The sequence below is a fragment of the Dreissena polymorpha genome, chromosome 9 (assembly GCF_020536995.1).
Source record: "Dreissena polymorpha isolate Duluth1 chromosome 9, UMN_Dpol_1.0, whole genome shotgun sequence".
Taxonomy (NCBI): Eukaryota; Metazoa; Mollusca; class Bivalvia; order Myida; family Dreissenidae; genus Dreissena; species Dreissena polymorpha.
Genome location: NC_068363.1, coordinates 98,473,920 through 98,482,731, shown reverse-complemented (window position 1 = coordinate 98,482,731; position 8,812 = coordinate 98,473,920).

Here is an 8,812-nt window from a genome sequence, read left to right as displayed (position 1 = left end):
CGGAACTTGGTGAAACATTGAAATTATTCATAGTGTTTGTTATTTCATACATGTTGTCTACTTTTGTGGTTTAACATGCCTGTACCTAGTATGGAATGATAGTTCTGTTTTCTGCAAAGCAATTTACGATTGTGTTTTATTTTTATTATGATCACGCTTCATGTAACACGACTTACTATGGTTCACTCGTTTTTACACAAATTGAACATTATATATCACGGGACAATATAAAACCGATGCAGTGTACATATAATATATGTTCATGTGTTGTATAAAGCAGAATCGCTGGCTTTTACAGTCACAATCTATGAAGAACAGGCTTCTTGCAATTATCTAAGGGACCAGGTTCACAGTCGTATTTATATTTAGCTGAAAATGTCATATTAATACTAACATCATATTGAATTAAAAGTCTAATGAGGGAAAATCGATAAGCACTTAGATTTTTTACTGAAACACAACAGCATCAAGCCATTAAATCTCCGTTTTAAAACGCCATATTGAAGAATTATTTAATAAGGTTGTGAAAACAGGTCCATTTTTTACATAAAACGGCAAGTGGCTAGTTATCGGCAATGAATTTATCCATATCGGCATACTATGAATATCATGTATATGCATAGGAACTTTGGTAATTATAAAGCGCTTTATACTTTAAGCGGTCAAATTGTAAAACACAATACATTAATTAAGAAACGATATCGTCATTTATAGGAAGTAATTTAACAATTCTCAAATGTTAAGTAATGCCAAACACTTTCGATTTAAATATTTTGGATAAGATGGGGTCAAAACCTAAAACATGAATTCCAAGCTATCGAATATTTGCTGAATACGTCAAACATGCATGGTGGAACTCATGTCTCTTGTGGAGGCTTGTACTGGAGCTCTATTCATATATCTAATAAAAGTACAGCTCATGTAAAGTTAAAAGCCCTAATGCTTGTTTTAAATTATGTCACAATGTTAACACTAACATTTTCAAAATAGATACACCTCTCCCAATGAGCTTGAGTGACGTTTTGTTGTCTTTGAAGTACGACACCGTGTGCATTTCGATATAAATATAAAGGTAATGGAGGTTCTTCTTATTAAATTAGCCTTCAGTCATATGTATATAAAACTTGGATTTAAATTCGTTTGTGAATCTCATCTCTCAAAAAATGTTTTGAAACATGCTGCTTATTTGCGTGGTTGACCTCTCTAGCGCCTTAGGCAATGACACGTAATTGGAAACGTGCTGTAAATAACCAATGTCGATACATTTATCACAGTCATAAAGCTGCTAATTATAGGTCTACCCATGCAAGCAATCCATTTTTAAACAAGGTCACGGTATGTTATGCAAAAAAATGCGTCTACTGATGTAAGCAATATTAAAAGCAAAGTGCACATAAGTCAAGTGTATAAATGTCATCATCTTGGCAACGCCTGTGGAAATACTGTAAATTGAAAACGTCTACATACTTAAGTATCCTGATATTGTTATATTTCCGTACGCTAGAACGTTTGAGCAACAACGGGAAATGCAGGAAAATGATACGTATCGTTACCCGTTTAACCTAAGAAAACATTTTTCAACATGTCATAACTGCTACGAAATGTTCATAATTTATAAATTAAGCATAAACGTTAAGTATTTTTAAACAAATCATTTAATTGTGAAACTAAATTCTATAAAATGAATTGAACACACTTGGTAATGAAATTAGCGTCCATTGCTCTTTAAATGTCACTTCTCCGGAATAAAAATGTACATGTTATACACATAATGCAGTAACTAAAAGTAGCATAATTTTTCGGATGATGTGTTTTGGTTTCAGAGCATAAGCCAAAGCCACAAACTCCCTAGCGAACAAATAAAACACAATCAGCAGCATTAATAACTAAACAATCCTCCAAATATATTTATTACATTGCGTTGTCTGTTATTGTCCATGAAAATCAATTTCAACTGCTCGCATACATGGGGTCTAAATTTTGAACTAGTATACTCAAGTGTCAATAAGTATGCATATAGTGCGTAGATTGAAAATACTATACTGGATTAATCAATTAAACGTTATACTTAATATACATTATCCATTAACAACCTGATATCGTGTTAGAAAATAATTTTATCATAAAACAAGAAAAACTGAGCGCAAATACATATGTGTGAACATGAAAACATTTCTACGTTGTTGTTATTGCAAGAGTTAATTTGCGCATTCAATTGTTTAATACTTCCTACATTTAGCAATTTACTATATGCATGTGTCAGTATGAAAGCCATAAACGTAGTATGTAAAAGCAATTGGTTATGCATATGCAGACCAGTCTATTGTAAATAAATCATAAACGAGTGGTAGTGTGCGATAGCAATCATTGTAAGTGCTTCGTAACCTGCACAGCTAAAAGTAGATTTTAAAGAATTAGCAGTTAACCGTTTAAAGACCGTGAGTACCTTTCGAAGACCGTAGGTTACCGGATGCAACCCACTTTCAAGAGTCATGACATTTGATTTGGCGTATCATGCGATATATCTCGGCTCTCAAATATGGACAATTCACTTCCACTTTGCGACATAGCTCGGAGCTCTCCGTTACGCTCCTTTCACCTCCCCTCAGCGAGATAGCTCGGGGCTCTCCAATATGTTCCATTCACTTCCCTTCTGCGAGCTATTTTAGGGCTCTCCTATATGTTTATTTCACCTCCCTTCAGCGAGAAAGCTCGGATCTCTCTAATATGTTCCTTTCACCTCCCTTCTGCGAGATAGCTCGGGGCTCTCCAATATGTTCCTTTCAAATCCATACTACGAGATAGTTCGGGGCTCTTCGATATGCTCCTTTCACTTCCCCTTAACGAGATAGCACGTGGCTCTACACTATGCTCCTTTCACGTCCCTTCTGCGACATAGTTCGGGGCTCTCAAATACTAGTATGCGCATTTAACCTATCATCTTCAAAATAGCTCGAAGCTCTCGAATATGGTCTTTTCAGTTTCCCTCTTCGAGATAGCTCGGGGCGTTCAATTATGCTCCTTTCACCTCCCCTTTGCGAGATAGCTCGGGGTTCTCCAATATGTTCCTTTCACCTCCCCTCTGAGATATCTCGGCTCTTCAATATGCTGTTTTCACCTCCCCTCTTCGAGATACCTCGGGACTCTCCAACATGTTCCTTTCACCTCCCATGTGCGAAAAAGATCGGGGAACTCGAATATGCTCCTTTCAACTTCCCTCTGCGAGAAAGTTCGGAGTTCTCGAAAATGCTTTTCACCTCCCCTCGGCGTGAAAATTCGTGGCTCTCGAATATCCTCCTTTCAACTCCCCTCAGCGCGTTAGCTCGGAGCTCACCACTATGCTAGATTTTAAAGAATTAGCAATCAACCGTTTTAAGCCAATAGGTAACTTTCGAAGAACGTAGATTATCGTATGCAACCCACTTGCATGAGTCTTGCCATTTGAATTGCCGTATCATGCGATATATCTCGGCTCTTCAATATGGACCTACCAGCTCCCCTCTGCAAGATAACTCGGAGCACTCAGATATGCTTCTTTCAACTCCCCTCAGTGAGATAGCTCGGGGCTCTCCAATACGTTCTTTCCACCTCCCTTCAGCGAGATAGCTCGGATCTTTCTAATATGTTCCTTTCATCTCCCTTCTGCGAGATCGCTCGGGGCTCTCTAATACACTCATTCCAGTCCCCACTTTGCGAGATAGCTCGGGGGTCTATAATATGTTCCATTCAAATCCATTCTGCGAGATAGCTCAGGATTCTCCGATATGCTCCTTTTACCTTCCCTCTTCGAGATAGCTCGTGGCTCTCCAATATGCTCCATTCACCTCCCCTTTGCGGCATTGCTCGGGTCTCTCCAATATGCTCCGATCACGTCCTTCTGCGACATAGCTCGAAGCTCTCCAATATGCTCTTTTCAGCTTCCCTCTCCGAGATATCTCGGGACTCTCCCATATGCTCATTTCACCTCCCCTATGCGAGATAGCTCTGTGCTTTCAAATATGCTCCTCTCACATCCCCTCTGCGAGATAGCTCGGGGCTCACCTCCCCTCTGCGAGATATCTCGGCTATCCAATATGCTCCTTTCACCTCCCATCTGCGAGATATCTCGACTCTCCAATATGCTCTTTTCCCCTCCCATGTGCGAGAAAGTTCGGGGCTCTCAAATATGCTCCTTTCACCTTTCCTCTGCGAGAAAGTTTGGGATTCTCGAATATTATCCTTTCATCTCCCCTCTGCGAGATATATCGGCTCTCCAATATCGTCAGTTCACCTTTTCTCTGCGAGATATCTCGGGACTGTCAACTATGCTTTTTTCCAGCTCCTCTCTGCGAGTCAGCTCGGGAGGCTCTCCAATATGTTCCTAACAGCTCCCTTCTGCGAGATATTTCGGCTCTCCGATATAATCCTTTAAGCGCCCCTTTGGGAGATAGCTCGAGACTCTCCAATATTCTCCTTTCATCTTCCAACTGAGAGTTAGCTCGGGGCTCTCGAATATGCTCCATTCACATATCCTCTGTGAGATATCTCGGGGCACTATAATATGCCTCTTTCATCTCTCATCTGCCAGATAACTTGGCTCTCCACTATGCTCCTTTCACCTCCCCTCTGCGAGATAGCTCGGGACTCTCGAATAGGTTCCTTAAAACTCCGTTCTGCGAGATAGCTCGGGGCTCTTCACTATGCTCCTTTCACCCTCCCTTTGCGAGATAACTCGTGGCTCTACAATATCCTCCTTTCACCTTTCCTCTGCGAGATAGTTCGGGGCTCTCCACAATGCTCCTTTCAACTCACTCCCGCTGAACTACTTTACAATGAGAGGTGCGTCTGTACGACAACGCGATACGGCGTCATAACTACAACGGTTACAGCGTCTTGACAGTTATAGACATGCACACGCGTTGACACATGTAAATTCTTTGTTTAAACTTAAACGTGTAACGGGATATGTCATTTATTATCATTTATTAATGTTTCTTTACTCGCTACCTAAGTATCGAAACATTTTCTAGCGTGAAATCATGATAAAAGTAAGAAGTTCAAGATTAAAACATAGAAAATCCTATTAATGCGTGGTTGCTGGCTTGCAGTTTGCTGTCATGATGATTATTTTTGATGAGTTGTATCAAGTTCACTCTACTACAAACATGTGATGCCCACGTGGTGATTTCTATCTGATTTTGAAAAATAGTTGTAGCATGTCAACTCCGTGTACATGTTACGGTATCTTCTCTTACGACTAAGGCATGTTACGGTGTCTTCTTTACAGCGTTAGAGCGCCTGCACTATATTGCATGTTGTAAATTATGTAAATGTATCTATGTATAAACATTAAATAAAATGATAAAACCTGACTGATATTTAATTTATCGAAATGTTTCTTTACTGTTATGTATTGCATGTTGTAAATTATGTATATATATATATATATATATATATATATATATATATATATATATATATATATATATATATATATATATATATATATATGAATGAATCAACATAAAATAAAAGAATAAAAAATGTCATGAGTTTATTTTCTTTCATGCACAATTTGTAAAAAAATGCATTCCTTCAATTGAGTAAATTGAGTAAAACATTAATATAATTACTCACTTACTAATTATCTCAATTACTGTAAAGAATTGAACAGGAATGTAGAAAATGTTTCACACATCTGAAGTGAGAAATTCAATAACAATCAAGAAAAAAACACATATAACATATGAAGGTCATTTAAAAGCAATACTTCATTTGGGTAATATTTATTTGTTTTTCTTTATGGAATTTTTTAATCAATTAGTAATACATTTTTTTAAGATTTGGTACATTTATTTTTAGATAAAATAATAGAAAAAATATTCAATTAAAAACTGAATTAATCTTAGAATCGCAAATTCATTAATATGTGTTTATGTTTTTTTTAAATAAATCAGTACTACAATATTTAACACGACTTAAACATGTGTCAATATTATTAAACTAAATTGAAGATCTTCTATTAATTCAGTCTTTTAATCAACATTTATAATTACCTTTTTTTTTTATAAATGCACCAAATCTTTAAAAAAAAATAGTATTGATTAATTTCAATCGTAAATTTACTTTCAATAAAGTTACTTTTTAAATTCAATCTACATTTTTTGGTTTGGTACCTAAAATTATTTTTTTTAAAACGTTCAGTGGTAGCTCATTCATGCCCCTAAATTCTTTACTGTAGGCGTTGAATTAACTAATCAATTAAAAAATAATCACCAGTTTGCCACTGATGTAAGCCAATAATAGGTGTCATTAACATCTAATTGTAGGTAAACCTCTATGAAGATCCATTTTACCGAAACCTCCACAACATTTATTATATAAATGCAAATTACCGAACTTGTTATTTACCGAAACCTCTAGTACCCGTCGATACTATACCGTAACCTTAAACATAATGTAGTAAATGCACTGTAACACTCTCTGTAAGACGCCGTAACATTTTAATTCATCAAAATTTATCTCGTTACTTTTACATGCATTTAATTTTGAGACAGATCTTGATAAGATTGATTCAATATTCTTTCTTGCTTACGTTTGTTTGCATTTTCTTCTGTTTAATGTCAGACTTTGAATTATATTGCTATGATTTTATGAGTTGTCTATACAAGTCTGTAAAACTTCCATTTTATCGATAACATAGGAATATATTACATGACGAGCTATTAAAGAGGAACATAATATCCGTATTTAAATAAACATTGGCTTACACATACAAAAACTATTCAAAATTACCGTTATTTATTTATTTCTACCATTTATTTTAACAACGTCCCGTATCGTCAACAAACTGTGAAAAGACGCCGTAACCGTTGTAGTTATGGCGCCGTATCGCGTTGTCGTACAGACGCACCTCTCATTGTAACGTAGTTCAGCGGGAGTGCAACTACCATCTGCGATAGAACTCGGGGCTCTCCAATATGCTCATTTCACCTTCCCTCTGCGAGATAGCTCGGGGCAGTCCACTATCCTCCTTTTACCTCCCATCTGCGAGATATCTCGGCCCTCCACTATGCTTCCATCCCCTTCCCTCTGCGAGATAGCTCGGGGCTTTCCAATATGATATTTTCACATCCCCTCTGCGAGATAGCTCGGGGTACTTTACTATGCTCCTTTCAACCCCCATCTGCGTGTTAGCTTAGGGCTCTCCAATATAATCTTTTCACCACCCCTCTGCGAGATATCTCGGGGCTGTCCAATATGTTCCTTTCACGTCCCTTCTGACAGATAGCTCGTCTCTATAATATGATCCTTTCACCTCCAAACTGCGATATAGCTCGATGCTTTCCAATATACTTCTTTCACCTTCCCTCTTCGGGATAGCTAGTCTCTTCACTATGCTCCTTTCACCTCCAAACTGCGATATAGCTCGGGGCTCGCAAATATGCTTCTTTCATCTCCTCTCTGTGAGATAGCTCCGGGCTCCCCAATATGATCTTTACACCTCCCATCTGCGATATAGGCACGGGGCTCTCCAATACGCTCCTTTCACTTCCCCTCTGCGAGATATCTCGGGGCTTATCTATACGCTCATTTGGTCTCCCATCTGCAAAATAGCTTGGAGCTCTCTAATATGCTCATTTCACCTTCCCTCTGCGAGATATCTCGGTTCTCCACTATGCCCCTTTCACCTTCCCTCTGCGAGTGAGCTCGGGGCTCTCCAATATGTTCTTTTCACAGGCTTCTCAAATATGCTCATTTCACCTCTCCTCTGCGAGATAACTCGACCCTCCAATATGCTCATTTCACCTCCCATCTGCGAGTTTGCTCGGGGCTCTCCTATATGTTCCTTTTAACTCCCCTCTTAGAGGTAGCTCTAGGCTCTCCAATATGTTCATTTCACATTCCCTCTTCGAGATAGCGGTGGACTCTTCAATATGCTCCTGTCACCTCTCCTCTGCGAGATAGCTCGGAGCTCTACAATATGTATTATAACCCGGACCTCTTTGATATGCTCCTTTAACATCCCATCTGCGAGATATCTCGACTTATTATGCTCTTTGCATCTCCACTTTGCGAGCTATCTCGGAGCTCTCCAATATGCTCATTTCACCTCCCCCTGCGAGATACCTCAGGGCTTTCCGATTTGCTCCTTTTACCTCCCCTCTGCGAGATATATCGGCTATTCAATATCATTCTTTCCCCCCCCCCCTCTTACATGTCATCTTAGCAGTTTTATTAGTTTATTAACGTCTCTTCAATACACATATTTGATAGCTTTATACACATACAAGTTATTCATAGATTACAAGTGTATTGCCACTCAGTACAGAGTTATAAGAGACAGCTCTCTATCTAAAACATAGGTATTTAATACTTTAAGCATAGAGAAATAGAAAAATAATAAAAATTAACTAAAAAAAAAACAAAAAAACATAAGCATAGCATAAAATAAAATCAACTTAACAACCAGATAGGTTATGAGCTCCAGTTGACAAATTAAAACACATGTAGCTTCTAAACAGCATGAGAGATAACATTTATATATATATATATATATATATATATATATATATATATATATATATATATATATATACACTATAAAATCAACTAGACACCCAGATACTAAGGTTATGAGCTCCAGTTGACAAATTTAAAACAGCATGAGAGATTACATACATATATATATATATATATATATATATACACACACATATTATATACAGGATTTTTTTTTAATTGAACTCATCAACAGATAATTTACAAATTTATATGTGAGTATCACTAAAATCTGATAAAACATAGGTCTTGCTAAAAGTTAAGAGAAGGC